This window comes from Macaca thibetana, chromosome 12 (assembly GCF_024542745.1).
Source record: "Macaca thibetana thibetana isolate TM-01 chromosome 12, ASM2454274v1, whole genome shotgun sequence".
In the NCBI taxonomy this organism is placed as follows: Eukaryota; Metazoa; Chordata; class Mammalia; order Primates; family Cercopithecidae; genus Macaca; species Macaca thibetana.
The window spans coordinates 42,523,943-42,539,890 of NC_065589.1; the positions used below are offsets into that span (position 1 = coordinate 42,523,943).

Consider the following 15,948-nt stretch of genomic DNA (forward strand, 5'->3'; position numbering starts at 1 on the left):
ACTAATCTACCTTCTTGCCATCAAGCATACTCAAGGCATACCAGACCAGTGAAAATTCATCCTGGTAATCACCTTGATACCCACTTTATTTGTGTACACATTTTTACAAAGACCTCCTTGTAGGAGTGTAGGAGCATGTGTGAAAAGTCACCTCTGGTTTTTCAATCTACCCTCCCCCAAGACTACAGATGCATACAAGATGTGTTCTCAGTGAGACACAGAGTCTTTTTCCGTCTCAGGCTTCCTTTCCACTGGCTCAGGGAGTATCTTTAGAAAATGTACAGAAATAGCCTCATGCCTCAGCTTCTCTATCTGCACAGTGGAAACAGTCATCTTGAGGGTCACAGAAGTGTGTTGTGAAATTCCATTAATGTTTAAAGATACAAAAATGTGGAGCATTGTATTTTTGAAATGGTAATCTTATAGTCCAAAAAATGTTCGTGAACACACTTCTGAAAATCCAACATTGAAAACAGTAAAAGTAAATACATATATCCACTAAGGATTTCAATAGGTTAAAGTTTATATTCAATGTTTAATGACATATATGCATTTCTTAGTCAAATTTAGCATATATTCTTTCTTCTTGCCTATTAGAATTAATTGACCTTTATCTCACAGCACTTGCAATAACTACAGAATGTTCTATTGATTTTAGTAAAACCTGGTTCACCCAATTTTCTATCACAGGGATTAATGCAGCTGCTACTGACAAATACTAGAGTACTGCACGGTGCAAAGGTAAGTGATCATTAAAGCACTGTACGGTCTTCGAACGTTTTCATCAGCAGTTAAATTATGACCAGTGGGTTTCAGAGTTAAATGCAGTTTAGTATAATTGGATTCACAGAATATGGATTAAATGGGTATGGTATATGTAATGTGATGCTATTGACCAGAACATTTCATTGAACAGGAGAGCCTATTTCCTGATTATGTTAGAAAACAGATCACCTATTCCATATAGATCTGCATGTAAGAGTATTTAGGTTGTAATGAGATAACAGCACAAGCTACTGTCATGTACCCACCCAGCACAAGCATAGGTGGGTATATGACTTGTAAAGGTGCTGACACTATAGATTAGAAAGCTGGTTTTGAATCTTGACATTTTATAAGTGCTAAATATTTGAGTTTTACGGAGGACTCTAATATTTTATATATATATATATGTATGTGTGTGACTCATACAATCAATAGATCAAAACAATCAATAGATTGTTTTCTATTCTCACATTTCATTGTTCTTAGTTTTCCTAGCATCCATTAAAAAAATGAACATCTTCAAATCTAAGTTCTTTCTCACGTATTCTCTGTGTCTTCTTTAAAAATCCAATTCTGTGAGTATTTTTTGAACACCTACTATGTGACAAGCCATCGAACTTCCTGGAACTTAGAGACTAGAGGAGGATTTACACATTGACCAAATAACTGCATAAATATATGCCTACAAATTCCATTTAAGTGGTATAAAATCATATGACAGGGAGACTCGACTTACATGACTTTATCCACTGAGACCTGGATGGAGGATGAATGAGAAGAGATGGGTGGGAGGGGAAGGGGAAAAGCATTTTGGGCATAGGGAACAGCATGAGTGAGAAGCAAGGCATGGATGAGGAGGGAGGAGCTGGACGTGATTAGGGAGGGAGGCAGAGGGTAGGCTTCTAGAGCACAAGAGGAAATCAGAACCGGGCAGGGACCAGATCGTACAGGGCCTACAAGGCTGTGCAAAGGATTCTGATCTTGTGTGAGCATCCCTCAACTATCCTTTTGTTGAGCTTTTTTTGTTTTTGTTTTTGTTTTTGAGAGAGGCCAAGGTGGGGAGGAAAAAAACCACAAAAAAATCCCTCCATCCGGCCCAGGAAGGTCATTAACAGAATGTGTCCAACAATACATAATATTTGCCGCATTGTTACCAGTGCACTGGAATTACACCTAAAGATTACATTACCCTTCCAATATAGCTCTTTTAAATAAAATCTAGCATTTATTTCAAGCCACTATGGCTTAGTTCACATTACATAAAATTTCTTAATAATCACCATCATTATTACCACATCAGGCACATCTAAATAATATAATTAATATAACAGCAATTATATTAACTACATTATAGTTATATTAGACAAAGGTTTTCAATCCACCTACATAGCTGTGTGAACTGCAAAAACCTAGAATTATGGAATAAACATAAAAAATGGCTTTCTCTGCCTCCAGTCTCTCCCCTGCAAAATACAATGTTGTATTATGTTAAGGCAAAACACAAAATAAACCACTACTTGTAGAGATACTTCCTTTTTAGATGTTTATACTACTCTTGCCTATCCTCCTTTAAAAGAAAAAAATACATGGTAAGATGTGCACAGAAAACATTTTCTATCCTTGTCATTTTGTATATCCTAGCACTGACTGTATCCTTAGAAAACTGTCAATAACTGAGTTCTCATATCAAATCTAACTGAATATCAGATGCAATTCCTGGAGGAAGACATTTAATTAGGACAGGTATTCCAAGTTTTACAGAAAAAAGGGAAAAAAAAATAGTTTCTGCTTATACTTGGATATCACATAGCAATGTTGAATTCTAGTAAATTTCTGGGCCAACCTCTGTTTCTGCTTTAATCACTTGACTTGGCTAATGTGGAGAGAGCGGCATTGTTTCTCAGCCTGTTGTTTATAAATTCACTATGTTTATTTTCCTCTGGAAATGTCTTCGAGAAAGATGGAGAAATTGTGTGAACTCACATGTGCACATAAAAATAAAGGAACCTCACTGTGTCACTACTCATAATTCAGTGGTATCAAAAAGGGTTTAAGCATTTTAATCTTAAAAAAAAGCCGTCATTATGAAGAGCTTTAAATATAAGGCGTGGATGACCAAGGAAGAGTTATGGTGAGGCTGTACTGAAAGGCTTGCCTTTGCAGTTGGAAACCAAGCTTCCGAGGACGGATGCTCCTGGAGGAATGGATCAATCAATGCATGCCTAATGGTAGTTTGCATAAGGAGAACTCATAAAATTCACGCCCGCAGCGGCTGTTTTGCAGAGGCTGTTTTTGGCGCAGCTTCACACACACAGCCTTTTACTTCATTGTCACAGCCCAGGCTAACACCTAAGCCACTGTTTGAAGCTGCACTTGGCTGCACCCCTAAAGGGCTCTCATGCCATAAACAAAGTGGTCCCACCAGGTGGCCGCTGTTGGGTGACAGTCAAGATGGCTAGTTAGTGGTTCATTTAGCAACTGTTTTACCTTCCCAAAATTATGTTCCCCTATTTTGCTTCTGCTAATTTCACTCTGGTTTGGCAAAGTCAATGTGCTATCTAGAAACAGCACGATGTTTTGATGCCACCTCTTGAGCGTTTTAGTCATGATCCTTCCTCTCTCTGGGGCTTCCCTATCTGACTCTGCAGGCTCTGCCCCATTGAGCCTCAGGCCCGCCCTGCTGGCCTTTTGCCTGCACTAACTGGGCAGTGAGGCAGTGTGACTTTCATGGACGTTGTTTGGTTTCAGTTTCCCAAACTAACTTACCTTCTCAGTCCCTGAGATGTCTGGTTAAGAGCTGTTAATGGATTTCCTCATTCATACTGTGCATCTTTTGAGCCTGGCTGTGATGACCCTTAGAAATTCTTCTTGGCTTCCTGATGAGTCACTAAAACTATGTCTGAGTTTCAAAAGTGGCTCTGACCAAAGTTTTCAATCCACCCACACAGCTGTGTGATCAGCAAAGACCCGGCATTATCAAATAAACATAAAATAACTGCTCTCTCTGCTTCCAGTCTCTCCCCTGCAATTCAGTCCCAGGCAGCTGCTCTTCCTGGAGTATATTCATGACCATTTTACCCTCTTCCTTAAGAACTTAAGAATAAAGTTCATTATCTGCAACCTGGCATTCAAGGCCAGCAACAATTGGGCTCCAACTTGCTTTCTAAATGCCCGACTTTACCCCTTCACAGACAAGCTCCCCATGCCCAGTTGTGAGCCCCCACCCCCAGGCTGGGTTTTTTTAAGATGTGTCTGAATTGTACATTCCAGGTGAAATGCCATGTGTTCCACGAAATCCTTCTCCATACTCCCTGCCAGAGGTCATCGTTGCTTCAACTCCTGTAGCCCCTGGTCAGCAAGTGTCTTAGCCCCTTTCCTTTATAGCTCCAGTATTTGTGTGTGTGTTGTATCTCCCAGATGGCAGGCAACGTGAGGGCAGAATCCTCATCTTGGCCATTTTTGGATAATCACCATGCCCATTCACAAGCAACTAATATGGTGCATGTAGTAGGCATTTAATACATATATGTGGAGTGAGAGAATGCCAACTTGTAGCTACACCAGGCGGCTGCTCGGAGTCAAAAGAAGACTCCATTGGTGTGTGTGTGTGGACCATCCCAGCACTCTGCATCTACCACCCATGATAACAGTGGGCAGGTCTCACTTGATTGATGTCATTAAGCATAATATGGGTAGGGAGAACATATATGTGTTCTTCAAATTTCAATAACAGAGACTGGAGGAATATTTATGAGATTTTTACATTCTTACAATTTTACTTCTGTTGAATAAGGTACTCATGGTATTCTGTGGAGTTTTAAAAATATGAAAAAGCCCAGTAACTCCCTGTCTATCCTTCCTAGGCTCACCTTAGCAAACAGACAATGGTTGAGCCCCCATTAAATGACAGGAGCTGAGGATACAAAGAAAAACCAGATATAGTTCTGCTGTAAGGAGGCATAGTTTAGCAGTGGAGCCAGAAATGTCTACAATAAAAGTAGGTAATAAGTGCTGTATTGTCCTTATGAACAGGGCACTGTGCTGCTACAGAGAAGGAATTAAGTTTGCCCGAGTAAGGGAGAGTACTTTATAGAGAGCCAAATGTCATGGAAAGAGCGCTGGAGTTAGACAGACCTATGTTCTAATCTTGGCTCTGCTACATTATAGCTCTATGACCTTGGGTGAACTAATTAAATTTTTGAAACTTGGTTCTGTAGCTGTAAAATGAGGATATTATCTTCTAGAGTCTGTGTAAAAATGGAAAGGGATGATGCCTGTAAAGTGTTTCCTATAGAATTTGGCATATATTAGCTACTCAATAGATTTTAAAAAGAAAAAAGTGGGAGCATTTGCATTAAGGGGTCCCTCCAGGTGTGGCTTTGAAGTGGAAAGACCATGTGGCTTGAATGTTGGTCGAGACGTATTTGGGGGAAGACTACCCTGTCTACCCTTTTTCTTAGAGAACCTCCTCCCTCCACAGATTTGCTAAGGGGTCCGTGGACCCAAGACTCTGTCCCTACTTTTCCCTTCTCTATGGTGTAACTGGTACAATGAGGAAGTCTAAGTCTATCTTTAGGGTGGTTAATGTGATATTATCCCCCTCTTCTTCTTTCATTTACTAAACATCCACTATGATCAGGCACTGCACTAGTGGCTGGATACAGCCATAACAAAACAGATATGGTCACTGCCAAAACTAGAGAGGGAAATGGATATAAACATAGAAATTAAAATATATCACTGCAACTTGTGCTAAGTGAGTGCTATGAAGGAAGCAATCAGAACACAGTGACAATGAATTACAGTGGTCAGGAAGTGGCCTGGCTAGAAAAGACAAAGTGAGCCAATTAGACCCTCTGCCTTGAAGGTCGGAGCTATTCAACACAAAGGGAGAGAAGCTGGAGGGCAGATGAAGAGAGGCTGGACTTACAGCTGCCTCACTTTCTCGCATTCCTGTTCCTTTAACTTTTCCTGAAGTCTCATGAGACGCTGCCAGACCTTTATAATAATAACCTCTCTCTCTCTCTCTCTTTTTTTTTTTAACTTGTGCTAGTTTGAGAGGGTTTCATTTTCTAGAGCAAGTATGGTATGCCTGGAGGCAACATTAATAGCCAGGGCTGGAAATAAAAATAATAAAGCTAAATAATTAATCCCGATTGGCAAAGGTGAGAAAAGGAAGATTTCAAAGATAAGTCCCATTAGAATGTACATGGCAGCTGGGAGAAGAGAGGCCTGAGACCTTTGCTCACACACTTCTTCCAACACTGACATTGCCACCATTATTTACTTATGTGACTTCTTGTTCTACTGGGTGACAGGGAGCATATCTTTATATCCACAGGGTCTAGAGCAACGGGTGGCATTCAGTAGACGATTCATAAATGTTTGTAGAATGGATGACTGACTGAATGAGTAAAAGGAAGCAGGGAGTCCAGTAAGATGGTTACTGACATATTCTAGTTTTACTTATCCATTTTTAAGTGCATCTCTAATTAAGAATTAAGTATTACACACTATTAAAAAGCTTAATGGATTCAAGCCCAAAATGTATGGAGTGCCTCCTGGGTGCCAGGCACAGCATATGGCTGGCTCATTCCTTAAGAAGCCTGCAATCTTGGAGGTGAGCTTAACCTTATCCCCTATGATAAGGACAGCAATCAAGCAGCCAGCAACCTCCTCCTCACACCAATGGGAACTGGAGTTATTTATGGGTTTGCCGTTCCTGCAACTTTGAAAGGAGTTTTATAATCAGCTTTGGTCACATTTCTCAAATGCTGAGCCATTCAGAGATGCCTTAAAAACAGCTCATCTGTGTACACTTTGCTTCACTTGCTGGGCCACTAATATCTACACAGTAATGGAGGTAGTTTTCCTATGAATTTTCTTGGGGAAGAAAATACTCTTTGCAGACCAGTACCTTTGCATCATGGATAATTCCATAATTTAATTGCCTTTTCTAACATCTACTTCCTGCCAGCAAAAAATATGCATGAGGTGTTCTCATGTTCTACTTGGCTGACTTTTGGGGAATTAACACCAGGGGTACAAATCAAAATTAGCTTTTTTTTTTTTTTTTTTTTTTTTTTGGCAGGAAACCAGGAGGAGAAAAAATAATGCAGATTTGAAGATGGAAAAAAGAAACAGTTTTTATAGAATTATGGGAAGTAAAAGTGGGGAGGATCTTAGAGACGGTCTAGTTGTGGCTTCTCGAACTTTAAAATACATTCTGATCACCTGGGGATTTGATTGGGATGAAGATTCTGATTCAGAGGCTTGGGGTGGGTCCTGAATTCTACATTTCTAATCAGCTCCCAGTTGATGTAAATGCTGCTTGTCCAGGGATGTGGTAGGCAGAATAATGGCCCCCTAGACATCCATGGCCTTATCCTCCTGGAACGTGTGAACATGTTAGGTTACGTGGCAAACTGAATTTGCAGATGGAATTGAGGTTGCTAATTAGCTGACCTTCAAATGGGGAGATCATCCTGGATTATCTCAGTGGGTCCTTATAATTTGAGGGAGATGGAAGACAGTCAGTGTGACAGTGATGCAATGAGAGAAAGGCTTGGCCAGCCTCTCCGGGTTTGAAGACGAAAGGGGGCCACGGACCAAGGAATGCAGGCAGCTTCTAACAGCTAGAAAAGGCAAGGAAGATTATTCTTCCCAGGGCTCCAGAAATGATACCTTGAGTTCAGCCCAGTGAGACCCATTCGGACTTCTGACCTCCAGAACTAGAAGATAATCAATGTGTGTTGTTTTAAGCTGCTGAAGTTGTGGCAGTTTGTTACAGCAGCAGCCGGAAATGAATGCAATGGACCACACTTTGAGAAACAAAGGCCTACTCTTCTCTTCCTCCCTCCTTATAAGAAGATGTCTTTCCCTATCCCACCAACTATCACCTCTTAAAAAAATATACCTTCCAGATGGCAACCCTCTCCACAAGGGTTTGGGGGGATTGTAGCCATTCACTCATTCAAGCCACATTTTGTGAAGGAAAGTGAAATGAATCTGACACAATCTTTGCATCCAACGAGCTGACAAAAGAGTAAGGAAAATTAGGCAAAGTCATAAATAACTAGCACATCATACTGGTAACAATGTCCCCTCAGAATCTTACCTGCTCTCTATTCTTTCTTTCATTAACCTGGACAGGCTCCCCTGTCTTTCACCTGGACTCTGGAAAAAGCCTCCTAATGGGATTCTCTAAACTAATGGCTTAGTTTCTCCTCTCTCCAATCCATCTTAAAACAGTCATTGCACAATTAATCTCCCCAAAGTGCATGAGCATGTTCACTGATGGAGGGAATGAGATGGCAGTGAGAAAGAATTAGAAGAGGAGAAGAGAGGAGATAAATTATGAAATGAGTTTCCACCAGAAATAAGAGAAACATCATCAAAACCCATGTGGAATGGAAGGGAGGTTCTTCTGTTTTTCTAAGAATTCAGAGAAAGGAGAAAAGGAGAAGAAGGGAGAGTGAAGACATAATAAAAATTTCAGATTGTGAAGGGGAAAATTTATGGAAACCATTCCTCTGCATAAGAGTTTTAGAATTCACTTTGGGGCTTAAAAAGTGGAGAAAGGTTTAGAGCTGCTTTACTGGAATGAGATAGGAAATGAACTTGATGAACGACGGACTGCTGAGCAGGCCCGTGAGTCCATGGTGCTGGACTGCACAGATCTGTTACGGTGCTGATTGGCATGGCTTTCCCCAACAATTCTCAACAAGCCAGAAGCAGGAGCAAAGGAACGATCCATGGTTACAAACTGTAAGAAATGTAGTGGTAGATTTTAGGGCTCTGAAACACAGGGGCTGCGTATCGCTAAGGTGACTGATGAAGGCATCTGTGGTCTATGAAGGGGGCGGGGATGAATTGGAAGACTAGAGAGAGGCTAAGGGATGAGAAAGAACAGATGTTAAAGACAGTTAGACGATGAGAAAGGTTGATGATAAGGACATGCTCAGAGAAAGGATGTTAGACATTGCCAGTCTGTGGTCCCAGTCCTGCCTGCTGGTGTGTAAGTATAACCCCTTTTCTGCAGTCCAGCCCTTTGCTTTTTAAAAAGAACTAAAGTGTTCTCCACAATTCCATCTTTATAGAGTAAACATGCTCTTTTGCAATTTTTCATAAGCTGTGCTTCCCAAGTTTTTACTATCTGATCAAGCTCTCCTGAGCATATCATGTTAAAATATGGTGCTATAAGAGAAGTACATTGCTCCAGAAGTGGTTGGATTAGAGCAGAGGACTGTGAGACCTGCACCTGCCTTGGCTGGACGCCGTTTATCCATTAAAGGAGTCTAAGGTGACATCTGCAATTTTAGGAGCCACATTAATTAATCACTAGGTCAAATGCAGGTTACTTGCTACTAACTCTCCTTCCATTGAGTTTGAGACAAGTGTCCCCTGGCCTTGTGCAATGACTAGAACACAAAGGTAGGATTTTATATTCATCTTTCTTATATTTCAGTATGTAAATTCTGACTCATCACTCCAGCCAGCTGTTATGTTTTGGAACCTTGAATTTTGTCCCATCGTAAACAGGAATGTTTCAGCCATTCCTTCCAATTTTGTATCATTTTAAAAATTAGTCAACATCCTCTATATCTTAGATTTGTTTATCTGAATTTTGTATAGGCCATGGCCAAGTATAGAGGCCAGAGTATTATCATAAAAACTTCCCTCAAAGTTGAAATTAATCTTTTAATACTTGTTCATTCATTTCTTCAGTCAGTCACAATGCACAGACTCAGAAGCTGGACTGCAGCAGTGACAGATGTATTGGGGTTTATAGTCTAGGAAGGCAAATGTTTGATGAGTGCTATAGAAGAAGCAGTAAGGATGCTCTGGCATCTATAACAGGGGACCTGTCTTAGTCTAGAGAGTAAGGGAAGCCCCCCAAGGACTGAAGTTAGCTTAAACCAAGAACGATGGGTTAGTAGCACTATAGTTAGGCGAGGGGAATGGGAGGGAAGGTGGAGCATTCCAGGAAGAGGGCACAACGTCTATGAACAGATAGGATTGAGTGACTGGAAGAGCATGCTCAAAGGAATGAAGGTCAAAGATTGCTGGAGCATTAAGTATGAAAAGGAGGGGACTGTGGGTGACGCTGGAGAAGAAAAGCACAAGGCAAAAGTGGGCAAGGCCCTGGAAGCCTTATTATAATTTTGAGGCTTATTCTAAGGGCAAGCCATTGAAGGGCTTTACTCAGGAGAGGAACATGACACTTGCATATCAAAGGTCATTCCAGTTTCTTTGTGAATGTGTTGGAGGAGATCAAATGGATGCCTGTTAGGATTCCAACAGTGTCCAGGAGAGGAGAGAAATGGACCAAGATGGGGCAGTGTAGAAAAAGACTCAACAAATTTCTTGGGAGGAAGCGATTGATTTGCGATTAACTAGATGCAGGGAATGGGGAAGATGAAGGAACATGGGTGACTCCTTGGTTTCTGGCTCGACTGTCTATGTGGCTGGTGGGATCATTTCCTGAGAAGGGACCAGTGGTGGTAGCTTTACTCTTTCAGGAGCCTGTGAGACATCCATGTCCAGATATCTAACAGGCAGCTGAATCTGTAAATCTGGAGCTCCAGAAAAGAACTGAGCCAGGGATAGAGATTTTGGCACCATCAGCATCAAAGTGAGTCTCAACCCTGGCTGCAAACTGAAATTATTTGGTGATTTTTCAAAATATAGCTAAACCTGAGCCCCACTCCAGATTATCAAATCCGGGACTTGGCATTCCTTTTTAAAAAAAGTTTTCCCAGGGACTCTAATATCCATCCAGAATTGAGAACCGTGAGTGAGAAATCACAAAAGTCATAGATAGGTAAGGGACACTGGATGAGACAAAGGAGAGAAGGTGGCACAGGACAGATCTCTTTTTAGGTATAACTGCTCACCTGTCAACTCATTTACCTGAGTGTACTAACTACACACCCACACCTCTCCATTATTTATATAATATTATAATTTCAAAAATAGCAGTTCTAGTTTAGAACAGTTTTACTTTCTGTAAAGCAAAACTCTTCGAGCAGGCACTCTCTCTGTAAGAGGGTATCCCAGGTATCCACTGTTGCATAACAAGTGTCCAAAATTTTGTGGCTCAGAACAACAACCTATTTTTCACTATTTCTGTGGCTTAGAAATTAGGGAGGAATTTGGCGGAGTAGTCTGCCCCGAGGTCTCTCATGGAGACGGATGGTGGGGGAGAGGGATGCTGGTACAGATGGGGTGTGTCTGAGCCTCTCTGTCTTTGTGCAGTCTTAAGGTTTCTCCAAGTGGTCTGTGTTGATGGGCTAGTCTGGGCTTGCTTGAAGCATGGTGGAACAGTCAGACTGTTCACATGGCAGACCACAGAGCCACTGCAATATCCCACCTGGTGAAGAAGCAGCAGAATCACCTGGCTTTGGAAAAGTCTTTTCCTTCCTACTTTACTGGTCAACCAGCTACAAAAGTCTGCCCAGTTTTAAGGGGAGAGGCAGGCTCCATCTTTTAATGCAGGAAGATACTATTGTTGTCTCTTTGAAAAACATGGTTGGCTTCAAATAGTTAAAGATAATGAAATCAACAACCCAGATTTCTTTCTACCAATTCTTCATCTGTACTTTGTCCAGTCACTGAACATTTGGAATAAAAGCAAATTTATTTAACAGTTATAATAGTACTAAATGCAAACCGATAGTTTATGTTAGATACAACTTCTTTAATTCCTAGAAATGAGCTGATGACTTACAGAGTAAGAGATATTCAAATGGACTTTTCTCCTATCTAAAGAAATAGTAAAATTGGAGACTGATTTGAGTCATAATAAAAGTTCAGTCTCCCACACACAAAAAAGTAAAATTAAAATGAACTAAAGTTCTTAAATCTTTAAATTTAGTCCATGATCAACTTTTTATATCAGAATTTTGATTTTTAATCTGACACTGGGAAGTTTAAATATATACATATAACTATAAAATCATTGTTAGCAACAGTCTCTTTGATCTACATTTAAACAAGCAATGAGCTTAATATATATCTCATTTTACCCATTTATCTAGCATATATTCAGTATATACCTGCATGTTTTCTATAATTGTTCTTGATTCTTCTCATATTTTCCCAGAACTACCAGTTAGACTTGCACATAATTTTAGGGTACACTGAGTCCTTGAGTCCACTGGAAGTCTGTTTTCAGCCAGCTGGTTATACCTACATTGTATTAGGACTTAGGTAAATATTCTGTCTGGCCACTATCGCTCATGAATTCTATATTTGAATTTATTACTGAGGACAAAAAAATGTTATCTTCATTCAAGGCATTTTGTTTCTGGTATTTTAATCAGAGTAGAAACAAGACACTTTAATCTTCTGCTTCTAACTTAGAATATTCAGTAAAATATTTCTTCTCATTTTCTTTGCAATTTAAAGTCTCCACTTGGGGGTGGGGGTGGGGGGGAAATGGTAATTATTGACATTCACTCTCCCTGAGGGATTTCTTTTTTTTCCTGCTGATTCACAGAACTTTTCAGATAAAGAGTACCATAAAGGCATAAGTCACTATTACCCTTTAATCAATACCAGAATAAAGGAGTTAATTACCTTTTAGTCAATACCAGAATAAGGGAGTTGGGTTAATCTCTAAATTATATTAACCTTGGATATTTCTTTGCTGTGGTGTGGAGGAAGCTGATGATTTAAACACCATGGAAACTAGAAGCACACACTCTCTCTCTTTGAGGGGAGTTTATTTGTTCACCTACATTTTTTATTTTAACAGGTTTGAACAATTAAAAAAGAGCATGATGATTTGAACACCAGTCAAAATTATCATCTGATTGGCCAGATCTTGTTTTCCCAATGATTTTATGAGTTTATTTCTTTGCTTTTCCTCTAAAGGCAGTAAAAAAGAATTAAAACCAGTCAGCATTTGCCAAATTCCTAAAATTACAATTTGAGCCACTAAGAAATTTAAAAACCACAGTTGTCCATTGGAAGATGAGTGGATAAAGAAAATGTAGTATATATACACAGTGGAATATTATCTAGCCTTACAAAAGGAAACCTTGCAATGTGCGACAACACTGATGAATCTTGAAGATGCTATGCTAAGTGGAATCAGCCTGGCACAGGACAAATACTGCATGACTCCCTTCATATGAAGCACGTAAAATAGTCAAACTCATAGAAGCAGGGACTAGGATGGTGGTTTCCAGGGCCTGGAAGGAGGAGGAAATGGAGAATTGCTGTTCAATGGGTATAAGATTTCAGTTAAGCAAGATGAGTAAGCTCTAGAGGCACTGTGCCTATGGCTAACAATACTGTACTGGCATTTAAAAACACAATAAGAGGGTAAATTTCATGTTAAATGTGCTTAGCATAGTATTTTTAAAAAGAAAGAAAAACATTAAGTTATATAATTGATCCTAAATCGTCATTTCAATATATTTTTGATAATTACCTTCAAGGATTGAGAAGCAGAGTTCCAAAGCATCCCTAAGACAAGAGAGCATCAGAAATGTTATGCCAGTGAACCATACATGGACTTTTAAGATGGTTCAATCAGGTTCGTTTATTTTATAAGAAACTGATGTACTGAGAGGTTATGTGCTAAGTTCAACCTGAGGCAACCAGTTTGTATCAGGACTCAGGCTGGTGCCCATGCTCTCTGATCCGCAGCACAGTCTCCCTTTTGGTCTTTCACAGTGCCAGTGCGTAGGAGGTGGGAAAGACCACAGGTTCATCCAATGATAGAGTTGCCAAGGATTTTGGAGTTCATCTAGGTGAACTCCCATCGTTTAGCAGATTAAAACATGGAAGCCAAGAGAATAAATACAATGTATACACATTGTACACAAAGGACACAGGTTTTCAGTATAATGATGTTCCTTTGTTACTTTACATGTGGTTTGAAACAAAGTATACTTTTAATGGACAATAAGATTACTGAATCACTGTTTGTCTTAGAAGTTGAGAAGACTCCCCATACTAGTGGCAGTATGACTTGGTTTGCTAAAGGATGGGAAATTCTAGAGTTTGCATTTTAATTTACTAATTACTTTAGAATGATGGTTCTCAAACTTTTAATTTATTCTTTTCAATAAACATAAAAATGTCAAGCTTTTCTCATGTAACTGAATTCCAAAATAGGTATTCCAATTTCCTTTTTAAATATATATATGTATTTGATATACATATATATATATTTTGATACACTCTGAGGTATTGTGGCAGCTACAGAAATCAATACAGTTGACTGACAGCCTCTGCCACTCCTCTGGGTCCCCTAGTGCATTTATACCCCAGCCAAACTCCCCCCAGAAGGCTGCTAGTTAACAGCTGAGGAGGCTGGGGACTAGTGAAAGCTCATTTCTGAACATTCCTCCAGTGGGCAATGTTGGCCTAAACACTCCTCATCAGCCTGCCGAAATTCAATACTGCATTGTAAGTTTGAGACGTTCTCTGCTCGATTTTCCTTTCTTCTCCCTCTTCTTTCAAGCTATCAGATTTGTATGGAAGTCTAAAGCCTCTCCCTGCCTGCTCTGGCTGCCTACCGTCTTCCCCATCTCTTCTAATCCCATCTTATCTTGGCATCTGTCTCTTGGAGGACTCAAAAGAAAACGAGTATGTGGGTTCTTTTCTAATTATACCTATTTTTTCCCCCACTGACATTTTAATACTTGCCCTAGACCCAGGAAGCATGTCCCACTTCCTTCTTCCTCCCCGTAAGTTGAGAATTACCATTAGACAATAGTGGCTAAATTATTTAACACTGATTAATTAGCCAATATTTGGGGGGCACAAAGTCTATGATATTATAGGAGCTATTAAGTACACAAATAAATCAAAAGTCCATCAGGAGCTTATAATCAAGTTAAGGAGCAATGACTTACAGAGAAAATGTGGTTTTAACAATAATACAAGCAATAACAATTTTAAGGTCCGAGTCTATTTATCTGTCTGTCTGTCTACCTGTCTGTCTAATCTATCTGAACAGATTTCCAGTGTGCAAGGTTAGGAGAGAAGGAACTATTGTTACAGCATTCCAACATTGTCATTTTCTTCTCTGTAAAAACTGAATAATTTAATACAAAGGATCATGGAGAGAAATAACTAGAATGTTGGTAAAGTACCTATAAATCCCAAGGGATTGTGAACAGAGTTACTGTTTCCTGCTGCCAAAGGGTTTCATTTTTGACATGCTCTTGTATTCTTTAGCATTAACCATCTATCTTATATATACCTCTCAGCCACAGTGCACAGGGGCTACCAGGAAAGACTGGAAGGAGTGGGGGTGGGGAGGCAGGAGAAGCAGGGAGAGAAACACTGTGAATTCCAATCATGTAGCCTGGAAAAAGCAATGCAATGCTAATCCTACAATAGTAAATTTCTTCTTATCCCCTGAAACTGATGCTGACATTTTCATTTATTCATTCAGTTCCTTTAGACTCCTTGTCTAATCTCTTCTAGTTGCCAAGCAACAGTAACAGCAGTTCTGTAAGTAAGCATTAGGCAACAACTATTGTCAATGTTTCTCCTTTCTGTGAACGGGAAATTTAATGACCCTTTCCTATGAGAAAATGATGACAAGAACCTGTTCCATGGTGAAATCTGAAAGCTGTGTGGCTTGTGTTCTTGTTTGAATCCAAGGGTTGGACTAAATTGACTTCAACACTCTGCAAAATTTTCCCAAAAGCTTGCATGGTTTGCACTTTCAAAACAACTACTTAGCATTAAAACTTGTCTCAAATCCCATGAAGCGAGTTATCTATTAAATGGAGTTAATGTTTAAAAGATGCATAACGATGGGTTTCTTCTGTACCAAATGCTTGGATTTTTCTGACCACACTCCACCCCACATAAAGATTTGAACTATACTTCACTACTTTGTAAAATGCAAATCAAGAGAGTTACAAGAAAAAAATAATAGTATATATTTATTCAAAAATAATTAAAAATTATTTTTTTAATAATAATTAAAACAGACACCAGGACACACAGACATGAACACTTTCTATTCCCATTATCTGAAGAGATATTGAATATGTCACCTCTCTGGACAAGAGACTTTTCTCCTTTTTCCTATTCCTCCTTTTTTATTTTAATGATTCTATACAATTATTGTTTATAAACCAATTTAACCTAACTTTAACAGCTCTAAAAGCTATTGCCAGTGAGTGGTGCAGCTCAGCAATGGCATTATAG

General features: G+C 39.6%; 1 protein-coding gene across 15 annotated transcripts in view; it reads right to left on the minus strand.

The window, feature by feature from the left end:
* SPATS2L (spermatogenesis associated serine rich 2 like) overlaps window positions 1-15,948 on the minus strand; it is a 1,108,221-nt gene that overhangs the window by 66,632 nt on the left and 1,025,641 nt on the right. The gene's annotated exons all lie outside the window — the stretch shown is intronic.